The 16,008-nt window shown below is 34.5% G+C and overlaps 2 long non-coding RNA genes across 2 annotated transcripts; one reads left to right on the top strand and one right to left on the bottom strand.

Moving 5' to 3' along the window:
- On the bottom strand, positions 2,693–8,645 carry LOC109349348. Its single transcript, XR_002107958.1, has 3 exons — positions 8,635–8,645; positions 5,649–5,709; positions 2,693–2,765 (listed from the first exon to the last, which is right to left on the bottom strand). It is a non-coding gene; the product is annotated as an uncharacterized LOC109349348 (long non-coding RNA).
- On the top strand, positions 2,702–7,782 carry LOC109349349. The gene is made up of 2 exons (XR_002107959.1): positions 2,702–2,752; positions 5,736–7,782. It is a non-coding gene; the product is annotated as an uncharacterized LOC109349349 (long non-coding RNA).

The following is a 16,008-nucleotide window of genomic DNA, read 5'->3' as shown; positions in this document are numbered from 1 at the left end:
AGGATGAGGATTAGGATTAGGATTAGGATTAGCATTAGGATTAGCATTAGAATTAGTATGAGGATGAGGATTAGGATTAGGATGAGGATTAGGATTAGGATTAGGATTAGCATTAGGATTAGCATTAGAATTAGTATGAGGATGAGGATTAGGATTAGGATGAGGATTAGGATTAGGATTAGGATTAGCATTAGGATTAGCATTAGAATTAGTATGAGGATGAGGATTAGGATTAGGATGAGGATTAGGATGAGGATGAGAATGAGGATGAGGATGAGGATAAGGATAAGGATGTGGAGTAGTAGGATGAGGTTTTGGATGAGGATGAGGATGAGTATGAGGATAAGTATGAGGATGAGGATTAGGATTAGTATGAGGATGAGGATGAGGACTACAATGAGTATTAAGATTAGGATTAGGGTTAGGGTTAGGATTAGAATTAGTATGAGGATGAGGACGAGGATGAGGATGAGGATGCTGATGAGGATGAGGATGAGGATGAGGATGAGGATGAGGATCAGGATCAGGATAAGGATGAGGATGAATATGAGGATGAGGATGAGGGTTACGATTAGGATTAGGATGAGGATGAGGATTAGCATTAGGATGAGGATGAGGATGAGGATGAGGATGAGGATGAGGATTAGGATGAGGATGAGGATGAGCTTGAGGATGAGGATCTGGATTAGGATGAGGATGAGGATGAGGATGTGGATTAGGATTAGTATTTGGAAGGGGATGGGGATGCGGATTTGGATGAGGTTGAGGATGAGGATGAGGATTTGGATAAGGATGAGGCTGAGGATGAGGATAAGGAAAAGGATTAGTATGAGGATGTGCATGAGGAGAGTTGATTATTAAAAATGGGAAAATTCAAAAGTATTGAAAGAAGAAGAAATCCATTTGAATAAAAGTGTCACATGGAATACAAAAAAATAAAAAAAAGAATATAAAATACGTATTATTAGGATTTTATTTTTTTTAAGAACAAGGCCCATTAAGCATATTTGATTTACAACAGTGCATAGGTCGGTGTTCTATTGTTATATAAAGACATCTTTATTCGACATTGTTACATAAGTTGTTCTACAAACATGACTACGGAGAGAGAACTTGCGAGAGAAGGGACAGAACTTGCGAGGGACAGAGAGACAGATAGAGCGAACGAGAGAGGTGGTGTTATATACTATCTCAGTTCTCAATTCTCAGTCTCCTGCAAGAAACATGTCTCTCTTTTCTCTCAGTTTTCTATCTTCAAATCTTGACGCAATTTCTTACTCTGTGATAGTCACATTAATTTTCTTGAAATTACTTAAGCTGCTTAAGCTAATAATGAAACACGAAGTAGAGAATGAGAGGTGGTGTTTCCAACCCTTTTATCACTGCCACATCTATCTCTTTTCTCTTTCTTAATTTTCAATCTTTTGCATGAATTCCTATAAATCTTGAGGTGATTTCTTAGAATCTAATAACGTTGTGGTTTTCTTGAACTTCAGCTGATAAAGAAAGGTGAGAAAGTGATGAAATTTCATTTCTTTCTTTTCCTTAATTTTCTTGAACTTGTTAGTATCTGATAATGAAATGTGAGAAAGACATGAAATTTGATTTATTCTATGGCTTTCCAATCCTTTATCAGTGCCACACCTTTCTTTCTTTTCTCTACATTTTTAATATTTGAGTTCTTGTTTTTTACCATGTTGCTTCTGTTGATTTTTTTGCAACGGATGAAGAAACATACAAATAACATAATCAAGAAAGATTGATAAATAATGATTTATTTTTTGAGTGCCCATTCTGACCCTTTATAATTGGTACACATAATAAAAGAGATTAGTATGTTTGTCTCATGTTGCCTACAATCTGGAGTATGGATGAGTTAAATCCTAATTGGTTGATGGTCCTAAATGCAACTGCAACATGAATTCTTTATTCATAATGGATGGATGGTTGGATCGAAATTATATACTTGGTCGTATGAATTCTTTATTCATAATATTAAAAATAGATGGTATGCTTTTATGATTTCACTCAAGGATCTTGATGAAACTAAATTTAAGTGGCTATAGAAACCCTGGTGGTTGTTTTGGACTGCGAGATTGAACGTTGCTGGCAAGGTGAATGCTTAATTCATAATATGATACTGGATGATATGTTTGACACTAGTTGCCTATGGTTTTGAATTCAGATGCGACCCTAATTTGCAAAATTACCGGAAATGCAATTACAATTTAAATTCTCAATCTTTAGTGCAAAATTGGGATTGTATACTTGAGTCATTGGTGGTCTTCAATGCAAATTGTAGTATGAATTCTTTGTTCATAATATAAATTGGGATGCTATGCTGGGGGACATGATATCCCAAAATACAATTGTAATATGGACTCTTTATTAACTATGCAAAGAGATGGTATAATTTGCCTCGATGACCCTAAATGCAAATTATACTACAGATTCATTATATATAATTTGCCTTGATGACCCTAAATGCAAATTATACTACAAATTCGTTATATAATCCTTTTATGTTATGCCTTGAATATGCTATCATTGTTATGTTTTCCAAGCATGGACACTCCAATGATTTTCCTTCCCATCTTGTTCATGGATGAATGAAGTCCTGGTTAGTGCCGGATTGAGGTAGTGACTTACAAAAGGAGTTGCTTTTTCGTAACAAAGTATGTGATGTTTGACAAAGAAATAAAAGCAAAAGAAGAATCAACTTAAAGACAATCTTCTCTACAAGCAATTATAGGTATGTATAAGACCTATGAAAAAATTAGTATCTGTTCATTTGACCTTAATTGCCTACAAATTTAAATTAATTTGAGACCCTTATAATTGGCTGGCAGATGCAATGTATTTACAAATATGTAAGAAATATGCGATGTATTTTACTATAATTATGGGAAAATATGGTAGATATGGTTGGAAAGGCTGTTATTGCAGTTGTGCACTGCACTTCTGGCTTTACTCAAAACTACGGAGGTTTGTCTTCTTTTAATTTGAATAGTTCTGTTACTTGCATTTCCTGATTTTCAAATCTGCTATAGAATTGATGAATAATTGAAAAGTTTATGTGGTTATGTTACAGGAACAAGTGAAACAAGGATTTGATGGTGAGTGGAAAGATGAATTGTAATTTTACCTCTGTTATGTTTTCAGTGGAACTTCTATTCATCTTACACATGATATTTCCCAATATGCACAGTGATGGGTTTTCCTTTTTCTCTTTACAGATGAATTGTAGTTTTACCAATGTTATGTTTTAAGTTCTTTTGTTTTGTTGACCATGTTGCTGCTTCTTTGATCTTTGCAAAGGATGAAGAAACACATATAGTATAATCAAGAAAGATTGATAAATAATTTGATTTATTTTTTGAGTGCCCTTTCCAACCCTTTATAGTGGGTATATATAAGAAAAGGGATTCGTATGTTTGACCCTTGTTGCCTACAATCTGGAATATGGATGAGTTAGACCCTAATTGGCTGATGCTCCTAAATGATACTGTAACATGAATTCTTTATTCACAATCGATGGATGGTTGGATCGAAGTTATACACTGTTGTATGAATTCTTTATTCATAATATGAAAATGGATGATATGCTTTCATGATCTCATTCAAGGACATTTAATCTTCATGAATCTAAATTTAAGTGGCTATAGAAACCCTGGTGGTTGTTTTGATTTGTGAGGATGAACATTGCTTGCAAGATGAATGTTTAATTCGTAATATGATGTTGGATAATATGTTCGACACTAGTTGCCTATGATTTTGAATTCAGATGCGACCCTAATTTGCAAAATGATCCGAAATGCAATTAAAATTTAAATTCTCAACTTGTAGTGTACGATTGGGTTTGTATGCTTGACTCATTTCTGGCCTTTTTGTAACAATGTACGTGTGCTGTTTGACAAGGAAGTAGAAGCAAAACAAGAATCATCTGAAAGAAAACTTCTCTACTAGGTATGTATAAGACCGATGAAAAAATTAGTATCTATTCAGATGGTATATATTATAATTGCCTACAAATTTATACTCATTTGCGACCCTTATTGGCTGGCATCTAGCTGATTGTAAATAGAATTGCAATATGAATTATGTAAAACTGCTATGGTATACTCGAGCTTTTGGTCGCTTTCAATGCAATTGTGGTATGAAATTCAGATGTTATGCTTTGGGGGGACTATGATGTCCCTAAATGCGACAGCTATATGGAATTATGGATTATGTATGCATGATGGTATTGTCCCTCGATGAACCTAAATGTCAATTGCAGTAAGCATTCTTTTTTCATTATACTACATAAAGCTTAAATGTAAATTCTTGTTGGAATGTTTGAGCCTACAAATTGCAATTGTTATTCATAATATAGTAATTAGAATTACATGCTTTTGAGGTTTTTATGATCCCTAAACAGAGAATGAGTTCTTTGTAAATGATATAAAAAGTGGATGGAATGTTGGTATATATTGTGCCTTGATGATCCTAACTGCAAATGTCAAATGCAATATTCATTATTTAAGCATAATGTAAATCTAGTATAGTCGTGGTTAACCCTACCACATTGTCAAATAATGTGAATTTCTTTATTTGTAATGTAAATTTTGGATTCTGTTTTTTTAGCCTTTATAACCCTAGTGGCTGTTTTGGATTGTGAGGATAAATATTGCAGGCAAGATGAATGACTGTGAGGATGAATCTTGATGGTACGTTTGACCCTAGTTGCCTAAAATTTTGAATTCAGATGGACCCTAATTTGAAAATTTACTGAAAATGCAATTACAATTCGTAGTGTAAAATTAGGATATACTTGAGTGATTGGTGGCCTTCGATGCAATTGTAGTATGAATTCTTGGTTCACAATATGAATTGGGATGCTGTGCTTGGGGCCATTACATCCCAAAATACAATTCTAATATGGATTCTTTATTAACTATGGAAAAAGGGGTGGTACAATTGTGTCAAGATGACCCTAAATGCAAATTGCACCACAGATATGATATATATATTCTAAACTGTTTGTATGAGCCTAAAACATGCTAAATGCAACTCCAATACAAAACTTTTGCTCTATAATTCTCATCTTAAAGCTTTCAGGTTTGATACTACATTGGACGATGCAGTTCCAACAGTCATCATGAAGAGGCATGTCAAGGCCCTTGCAGCTCTTAAGGAAATATTGGAATGATATGCCAATGACACCCTTGACCATTCCTTTTTCATGTATTCATATTCTATGACTCTATGGGTAGAACCCTTTTATGGATCGCTCGAGGTCCTTGTTATAGAGGGTTGGACTAGTCCACAAGAACATTACTCCAGAAAAGATATTTGTGCAGAGAAACTTCCATAATTTGGTTTTTTATACAGCACCACAACCATAAACAATCTTCAAGCAAATGAAACTTGAAAATTGTTGTGTTATCCAAGCATGGACAGCCCAATGATTTTCCTTCCCATCTTTGTCCATGAATAATGGAGGGTTTGGAACTAATCCTGGTTAGTGCCCGATTGAGGTAGTGACTAACAAAAAAGAGTTGCCTTTTTTGTAACCTTGTATGTTCTGTTTGACAAAAAGTAGAAGCAAAATTATAATCTGCTCAAAGACAATCTTCTCAAAAGGCAATAATAGGTATGTCGAAAACTTATGGAAAAATTAGTATCTATTCAGATGGTATATTTGACCTTAATTGCCTACATATTTAACTCATAAGGCCCTTATAGGCTGGCAGTTGTCTGGTTGTAAATACAATTGCAATATGAATTATGTAAAACTGAGATGGTATACTCGAGCTTTTGTTCGCCTTCAGTGCAATTATGGTATGAAATTAAGATGTTATTATGTCTTGGGGGGACTATGATGCCCCTAAATGCAATAGCTATATGGATTGTGTATTCATAATGGTATTGATTGTCCCTCAATGAACCTAAATGGAAATTGCAGTATGCATTCTTTTTTCATTAGTTTATTACATAAAGCTTAAATGCAAATTCTTGATGGAATATTTGAGCCTGCTAAATGCAATTGTTATTCATAATGTAGAAATTAGAATTACATGCTTTTAAGGCTTTATTATCCCTAAATGCAGTATGAGTTCTTTGCAAATGATATAAAAAATGGATGGAATATTGGTATGTGTTGTGCCTTGATGAACCCTAAGTGTGAATGTCAAATGTAATATTGATTCTTTATTCATAATGAAAACACTAAATGCATTGTCGAATGAGTTTCTTTATTTTGTATGTAAATTTTGGATTGTGTTTTTAGCCTTGATAACCTAAAGGCAATGGCAGCATGAATCTGTTCATAATCAAATTCTGTCTTCTATGTTGTGGTTCACCGGAACTTTTTTCATTTTTCATAGATTGATGACTTATGCTTTGGAGTATCCAACAAATTCTCTATACTTGTGGTCTGATTTTAAATTTGAATTGGGACATTCATATATTTGTTGTGGTTTTTTAGTGTTCAACTAGTCCATCTCCCACAATATGTTTTTGTTTTTTGGCATTATCCCACATTATGAAGGGGAGTCTTTGCACAACTCTCGATTTTGTTGCCTTGTGACTCAGGTCACATTTTGAATCTTGGAATCGGTTTCTTGCGAGACCTACTGCCCACATGACCACATACACAACACTTGTAGGAGTTTTATCCTTACCTGGATCCACCTATAGCGAGACCTTTGTAGCACGAGGTTACCTTTGATTAAACCACAGTATCTGAATTTGTCAACCTTTTGTTGTTGTCTCGTACCTTGGAACAAGTATAATTAATTTGATTAGTTTTGCAGGCGAACAAGGTCACAGCCATGCCCGTTTTGCCGTGACAGTCTCAAGTGAGTGTACTCTCTAGGTATTTACTGATAACAGGGATGTAGTAGATATGGCAACAGTGACAAGGGAGAATCTTAGAAGGCTTTTTATATACATAAATAAATTACCTTTGACTTTTCCAGACTCCCTTTTTGACACTTATGATTCCCACCTGAGGTAAGTGATTTGCATTGCAATAGGCACATTTAAATGTATGCTGTTGTATTGGATGGAACAAAATTTAGGTATAGTTCTTTGTGTACTATAATAAAAGTATAATAGGTGTACAATTGTACCTAACCTCTATGCTAGTTATTATTCCCTTACAGTTCAAGTTAGTGACATAAAAGTCTGAACTTAGATACAGGGAATTTAGTTTTATATAATCTATAGGGTTGAAGTGCTTGAAGCATAAAGGATTCAGCCTAGTGAGATTACATTATCTGAAACAGTTGTGAAAGGAAAAGAACATAATTATTGCTTTTTACCTAGCATCCTTTTGATTTTCTTTTGCCTTTGGATTAAACTTAGTTGTTATATAGAGGATTGATTGTTTTGGGAGTTTTGTGCATTGGGTTGCCCTTTATAAGGTATAATTGCAAGTGCTTAATCGTTGGTTTTCCAGTGATAATAAATTTAATTTCTAAGTATGGCATTTGAACATGAATGTCTTGTTGAACCTTGCTCAGGCTTCATAACCTCATGTATCAATGAGGTGGATTTTCTAACCACATCATAGAAGGTAGACTCAGCTTTGTATTATAGCTTAGCTCTTCTACCATGTTAATGTAACTGATTTAGCAGTTAGCACCTGTGTTTGCTAGATGGGTAATACATGCATTTTAGAATCATCTCACAGCAAGCTGCTCTCCATCCTATATTACTGTGTTCTCGGTCAGGGAAGTGTTTGTCTGCTGTACTGCTTTTTAGCCTAAACGTACTGGATCTTGTATGATTGTAGAGTCAAAACCAAAGAGGTCTGGGTGATGGTTCTAGATTTTAAATGAGTTGAGTCTGTTTTGATAATTTCTCTTGCTTTGCCTGAGCCCTAGCATGCATCCGCTGAAAGATTAAACAACATTGGCTATGAACAACACTTGACCTTTACTATTCAGATCTGCTTTTGTTACAGTTTGACAAGTGTCGTTCTTATTTTGTTTAGTAAAAAAATTTAAAAAATGCAATTCAATTGTGTTTCAAATTATGAAGGCTTATGTTGATTCAGTTCTTGATCTGGCTTCACATTTTATTGCACGTTTGTGGCCTTATGCAACTTTGTGCCGCACATTTGCAACTCATACTGTGAATTCAGGCCCCAAAAGCAACAACCGCAAAGTGGTTGTCAGTCCTACCTGAAGTTCTGCAACTCCTTCAACAAGTCAGGGTGCACACTGATCAGATATGTTACTTGAGAGGTTAAACTAGTCTACAGGTCCATGTGGTTTTTTGGAATTTTAAATAGTCTTCATATTATCTAAATTGTGAATGGGATTCTAAAGTTTTAAAAAAATAACTTCAAGCATCTGGTTGCTTGTTTTTCGAACCTATAGGGACAGACTTGACAGCTTTAAAAAGTATAGGGACTTATACTAATTTTGCTTTTTTGGTATAAATATTTGCCATATAGTGTTTTTTATCAAATAACATCCTGCCTAGTCATGTAGCCTCCTTTGTCCTTTGGTGGAGAAAAATTAATCTTTGGTGGTGATCCTCACTACGTGCCTCTGACTAGTATTATTGGAGAAACTTGCCTGAACGGTCATCCAAAAGATAGTAACAATTCATATTGATCCATTCTTTTGAATTGTGATTTACTTTCATTTGAGTCTGTTTACGAGTTGGTTTTTGGAGGATAAATGAGGGAAATGAAAGACTTGTGAGCATGAATTATATTTGGGGTATGATTCTGAAGCCTTCCCATTTCCCTCCAAAACCCAACTTGCAAACGGACCCTTAGTATCATTGCTGATCTATTTTGGAATCATGGATTTGGTGCTTCTTTGTTAATTATCATAGAAAACAATCAATTATCCTACTCTGAGTTGCTTCCATGCTTTAACAGTTAGTATTACATGTTGGTTTATTTTTCACATCAAACTAAAATGAAGACAATGTTTTCCAGGAGGTCAAAATGTAAACCTTAGCTCTGTAATTCTCATCTAAAAGAATACTTTCAGGTTTGGTACCACATTGAACAATGTAGTTCCAACAGCCATCATGAAGAGGCATGTCGAGACCCTTGCTGCTCTTAAGGTAATTTTGAAATGATATGCCAATTCACCAACACCTTTGACCATTCCTTTTTCATGTGATCATATACTGCGACACTGTGGGTAGAACCCTTTATGGGTCGCTTGAGGCCCTTGTTAGATGGCTGGACTAGTATATGAACAATACTCAAGAAAAGCTATTTGGGCAGAGAAAATTCCATAATTTGGGTTTTTTTCTTACTGCACCACAACGATAAACAACCTTCAAGCAAAGAAACTTGAAATTGTTATGTTATCCAAACATGGATAGTCCAATGATTTTCCTTCCCATCCTTGTCCATGAATGATGGGGGGTTTGGAACTAATAATGGTCCATATACCATGATGATTGAAGTCCTGGTTAGTGCCGGATTGAGGTAGTGACTAACAAAAATGACTTGCCTTTTTGTAGCATATTATGTTTTATTTGACAAAAAGTAGAAGGAAAACAAGAATTAGCTCAAAGACATTCTTTTCTACAAGCAATTATAGGTAACCTATGGAAAAAATAGTATCTATTTAGATGGTATATTTGACCTTAATTCCTGACAATTTTAAACTCATTTGAGACCCTTATTGGCTGGCAACTGATTGTAAATACAATTTCAATATGAATTATGTAAAACTAAGATGGTATACTCGAGTTTTTGGTCTCCTTCAATGCAATTGTGGTTTGAAATTCACATATTATGTTTTAGGGGGACTATGATGTCCCTAAATAGAATAGCTATATGGATTATGTATTCATGACGGTATTTATTGTCCATCTATGAACCTAAATGCAAATTGCAGTATGCATTCTTTTTTCATTATATTATTACATAATGTAAATTCTTGATGGTATGTTTGAGCCTGCTAAATGCAATTGTTATTCATAATTAGAATTACATGTTTTTAAGGTTTTATGATCCCTAAATGCGGTATGAGTTCTTCGTAAATGATATAAAAAGTGGATGGAATATTGGTATTTGTTGTGCCTTGATGACCTTAACTGTGAATGTCAAATGCGATATTAATTCTTTATTCTAAATGCATTGTCAAATAATGTGAGTTTCTTTATTTGTTATGTAAATTTTGGATTGTGTTTTTTTAGCCTTGATAACCTAATGGCAATGGCAGCATGAATCTGTTCATCTAAATTCTGGATGGGGCATGTTTGAGCCTTGATGCCCTTAAATGTCACTGCATTATAAAATATTTATTTATGATGTAAAATAAGCATGATATTTTGAGTCTATATGACCTTAAAAGCATTTGTTATATGTTCTCTTGTTTCAGAATATGTTTGAGCCTTTATGACCTAGATGCAACTGAATTGTGAACTCTTTATCCATTACGTAAAATCTGGATGGTATTTTGAGTCTTTATGGGCCCATAATGCAATTGCAGTCTGTCAAACAACTTAAAGCATCCTAAGTTGACAAGAAACTTTTATTTTCAAATGATTGCTAATGAAACAGTTCCAAGCTATATCCAGTTCCCACCTGCTTGAATTTTGTCCTATTGATCCTGGGGCAAGCTAAGATCCATAAAATTAAAAGCACCCATATACTTAATTTACTTACTGTTAAGTTTCATCCCAAAACAATTGACTATTAGAAAATTAGACCAACATGCATTTCAACAATTCTCGAGAATGTGAGGTAGGCGGTAGAACTTACTTTGCAACATGCCCCCCTTCACTGAAGGTTGTCGGATCAGGTGAAGACTTAAGGACACCTTTTTGGCTCTTTACTACCAGAGGGAAGTTCAATTTTGGTTCAGATTCTATGTTAAAGTTCTTTGTCAAAACCAAATGGCTATGAAAGGAGTAATTTCTGTTGCAATATAATCAAAACCAAATTGCCTGAATTGGTAACATCTATTACAAAAACAGGTTTTGGTGGAGCCTTTTGGTTGGAGTTGATTGGTGGGGTGCACCCAGAGTGCTGCTTAGGGTAGTATTGGTAAGGAAGTTTGTGGTATCAAGTCCTCTTTTCTTCAAGTGTATGCCAGAGAAAGAGATAAAGGAAATATAATTTTTTGTTTCATATATGCACTTTGCTAGAAAGTTCTGCATAATATGCTGTATATTAACAACTGATGTTTTCTTTTATTGTTTTACTCTCAGCACAGGCAACAGTAAGTCTTACATGTCATTGGCTATCATAGTTCACTATGGTTTGTTCAACTTCCTGTCAACTGAAGAGGGGTCTCATTCCTTCTCTGTTAACTGTGACAAGAGTACATTGTTTCGTATTAAGTTGTTGGTGGAATGTCTATAACATTGGAATCTTGGATCCATAAGCAAATGCTTGCTATTGACCATTTTATGTAATCTTACATATAGTATTTTGCATAAGCAATGTGTCTATTAATTCTCCTTAGTTAATAATTTGTGGCTGATAGAAACTTAATTTGTAATTGTGACATTTGAGGTCAGTTCCATACCACAAACTAACATGATTTTGAATTGTTTGATTATATTGATATGGATTTCTGTGTAAATCTGATTTTTCGATAATCTGTTAAGGTCTACTTTTCACCCAAATTTCCATCAACCTTTTAATGCATCTTTCATCTGGGAGAATTATAATATAACCTTCAGTGTTAATTGTTCTTGGACAGCCAAGTTTATGTCTGTGGTACTGCTTTTTAGGTTAAACATACTGGGATATGATTCTGGAAATGCAAGGTAGGTTGTTATTTGATATATATGCTTGGGAAAGGAGTTGAGTCTACTTTGATAAATTCTTCAGCTTTAGTGCCTGAGCCTGGCAAGCATCCCCAAGGAAAGATTAAACAGCATTGACTCTGAATCAATGGCTATGCAGGTCTACTTTTGTTATAGTTTGACAAGTGGCATTGCTTATTTTGTTTAGTAAAATAAAAAAATGCAATTTAATTTTGTTTCAAATTATGCAGGCTTCAGTTCTTGATCTGGCTTCACATTTTATTGCATTTTTGCAGCGTTATGCAAGTTTCTGCCGCACATTTGCAACCCATACTGTGAATTCAGGCACTAAAATTCAGGATCATTCAATGCCAGTTTTAGTTGAGTATAAAATGACGGAGAATATATATATTCCTTTAGGATATATAATACATGCCATCATAACCATTCTGTTTTAGTGATACACCACCAAATTATTTTATAATGTTACACAATGTGTAACCTATGAGTTGTGTCTCCTAGTATAGTGAATTCTGGTTGTGTTCTGTCATGCTTCAGACAAGCAGCATAAATTGATTTATATTGTTTTAAAACTTCACAAATAAATTCAAAACATATTTCTTTGGATCTTGCTAAGGCATTTGTTAAGCTGAATTATAGCACAAACTCGTTATCAGTGTGATAATAATATAACCAGTAACTATTCTATCTTCAAGTAAAAACGAAAATAATCAAACTTGTCTCTTTTCTGCAATGTAAGCTGCAGAAATGGCAAAAGCCAATAAAACAAAAACACAGGAGACTATTGGATAACCAGTCCTTCCCGAAGCACTGCAACTGCTGCATCCTGCAACCACAATGGGTCAGTGAACACTTGCTTGTACTACTATTCTGTTCATCCAAAAAATAATAACCATGTATTGATCCATTCTTTTGAATTGTGATTTAGTTTCATTTGGTATCAATGCTGATCTACTTTAGAAGCATGGATGTTAATTGTCATAGAAAATGATCAACTATGCTACCCTGAATTGCTTCCCTGCTTTAACAGTTAGTATTATCTTTTGGTTTATTTTGCACATCAAAACTAAAATGAAGATACTGTTTTCCAAGAGGCCAAATTGGTAATGCCAGCTCTAAGTGAAGCACCCAAAAAGCTTGGTAGAAGGGGCCATCGCCAAGATTAGTAATACAATTGATGGAGCATCCAACCTAGCTCCATTTGACATTTATGCCTATTAACAGGAACATTTACTAGAACACCAGCGGGTAGGCTTTATTGGGTATTGTCCTCTTTTCTTCCAATATGATTCTCGTTCTTTTAAGGTTCATTTATGATACATAATACACAAGGAGAGTATATTAGGCGAGAAAACTTGGATATTATTGGGGATGATACCATTGGATTTTCACTCGGTTGATTCATGTGCACATGGTCAGTCATTCCTTTATCATCTGGATAAAATTATTTTGCCTTAATAGGTTCTGTAAGCTAATTGTGAGAATGTATAAACTTGTGAACTATTTTTGGGTATGGGAAGGCTGACGTTCAATGTCTATGACAGTGCACTGTTAGATGAGAGATTATGCATCTTTGTGTATGATTCTTACTTGGTATCAATTTGTCTCTCAAAATCATTTGCCCTTCATCTGTCCTCTTTGGTATGTTTGTGTACATATGTTGCAGCCCATGGTCCCTATCCAAATCTGTATTCTATTATCCTACAATTTTTAATTTTTTGACCTTTTAGTGTTAAGATCAACTGGCCATGGTTATGTTGGGACTTTGTAGTGTGAGATGATTATTGTACATGATTGCTTAAATATGGCCATGGTTACGGTAGAGGATTTTGATAGCAACATGGTCACGAGAGTCAACGTTCCTGGCTACTTTAACCTTTGCAAAGCTTCCTTCACCAATAGTTTTTCCCGAGTCGGTAAATTCATAATGTCAACTAAGCTCCCGATTATCATTTAGAATCAAAATGTTTTTGTTCTACAATTAGTAGATTGATTACTTTCTTGCTGTTAAGTCACATGGGAAGAGGTAATTTCACTGCACTTTAAATATGATAATACGTTGGTATCATCCCTAGATTTCATGAGATGTGTTGATTATTACTTGAACATTAACATTCCATGTTCACTTATAAGGTGTCATATAGTCAGTTAGTAGCAGAATACAAAATGTGTGTAATGATGCAGGAAATTGTCTAGCAATGATGTCTATTTGCATGTTAAAGATAACATGTTACTATTAATTGATTCCATTTGAAATGTTGATCTGAAACATTGCATACAAATCGTGGAGGAAAAATGTCTCACATATAGGAATGTGAAAAATTAGTTTGTATAAGGTATAAACTTCTCAATATTTACTTTCTTGGTATTAGAAAAGTGCCGTGAGAATTAGATCCGTAAGTCATAGCACAAATAGCTTTCGTGTTACTTAATACCTTCTGAACCTACGACAGGGAACAACACAAAGTTGGGAGTGGAGTAGCTTGTTGTACTGAAAACCGTCAACACATTGAACTGGTGATGGAAGCAGTTATAGTAATGAGTAATATATCAAGGAAGAATGCTTCATGTGTCAGGGAATATGGTGATAAAACAGAGGTTCCTGAACAAGTCCCTTGAATTATGTTTCCGTTCTGTTTTGTTGTTCTTTAGATTTTACATGTCTGCTTATTAATCGGATAATATAAATGTTTAATATCAGGTTTTGTATTTCAAGGGCTTCTCACCTTGTACGATCTCCCGATCATGTATGAAAGAGCGCTGACTAGAAAAGATATGGTCTGAATTTCGGGGGCATAATTCAACAATAGTTTCATACTTTCCGTACACGAATTTTCTTCATAGAACCAGTATAGAATTCTGCATTTCACTTAAATACATATGGTAGACAAACTATATACATATTCCCAACATGAATATAAGTATGAACATCTCTGCATTTCTCTTAAAATTTCTTATTTTAATGTGATATACTTCCTTGACACGTTGGTACGGCTGGGATACCAGCAGCAAGGAAAACGTCTCAACTTGAGAGAAATCTTGTAAAAAAAGCTGTCAAAATTTATTTGGACGACTTGAGGGAGAAGAATTCAGGGCTCTTTTTAAGTTCTCTTTGCCATTCCGATAAATTCATCTCATAGATTCATCTCATGCATTCTCTCCCTCTGATGTGTGCACACTTGTGTTCTACAGCCCCTTTTAGAGATGAACGATATCAGCCAATCCTTTCCAAATTATTTAACCATTTCCCCATTCAACAAGCTGAATGATAGTGTTGGAATTGAATATTTAACTATCCTAATATAAAAAAGATTGATAAAAAAATTGATTTATTTTTTGAGTGCCCTTTCCGACCCTTTATTATTGGTAAACACGATGAAAAGAGGCTAGTATGTTTGACTCTTGTTGCCTACAATCTGGAATATGGATTAGTTAATTGGTTGATACTCCTAAATGATATTTTACATACTGTTCTTAATATTAAGCTTTTCCAGAGTGTTTGATGAACTAATTTTTTCCTTCAGTGCTGTAAAAGACGGCTTAAAGTATCAGTAATCGGAGTGCCTAAAACCATATTCTATTGATGGACAAAACTTTTGGCTTTGATACTGCAGTTGAAGAAGCACAAAGCAATAAATTCTGCTTACATTGAGATAAATTACTTAATATGTTGTATCAATTGACTAGATCCAGTCATGCTTTTTTACTTGGTAGATATTAAAATATTTGCTTCTCTTCCCTAATATCATGGAATTGGGATTGTGAAATTGATGGGCTGTAGCAGCGGATTCATAGCAATGCATGCTCTGCCTTAGCTAGTGGACAGATTGACATATGTCTAATTCCTGAGGTAAATATGATAAAAATTGCTCCCTTTTTTTGTCACATTGATAAACTAATACTAAATTTTTCTGTTTCAAAGATTCCTTTCAATTTACTCTGACCTCATGGAGTTTTGAGTCATCTCAAATACCTTATAGAAACAATGGGATCGGCTGTAGTATCCATGGCAGAGGGAGCTGGACAGGTACTTTATTTTCTAATCATTTTCACATATAATAAATCAGCAACACTTGCTTTAATAAATTTGTACTCTTATGCTTATGGCTTGGCAGACAAACACTAAAATAAGTATTACTGAAATATATGTTCTTGATGCAGGATTTACTTCAAAAGAATAATGCTACCAATGCTTCAGGGAATACTATATTAGGAAACATTGGTGTATATATTCAACAAGAGGTTAGTCATAACTTGTTTATAGTG

This window comes from Lupinus angustifolius, chromosome LG06 (genome assembly GCF_001865875.1).
Source record: "Lupinus angustifolius cultivar Tanjil chromosome LG06, LupAngTanjil_v1.0, whole genome shotgun sequence".
Classification (NCBI taxonomy): Eukaryota; Viridiplantae; Streptophyta; class Magnoliopsida; order Fabales; family Fabaceae; genus Lupinus; species Lupinus angustifolius.
The sequence above is the reverse complement of the archived record's forward strand: the minus strand, read 5'-3'. Positions and strand labels throughout refer to the sequence as shown.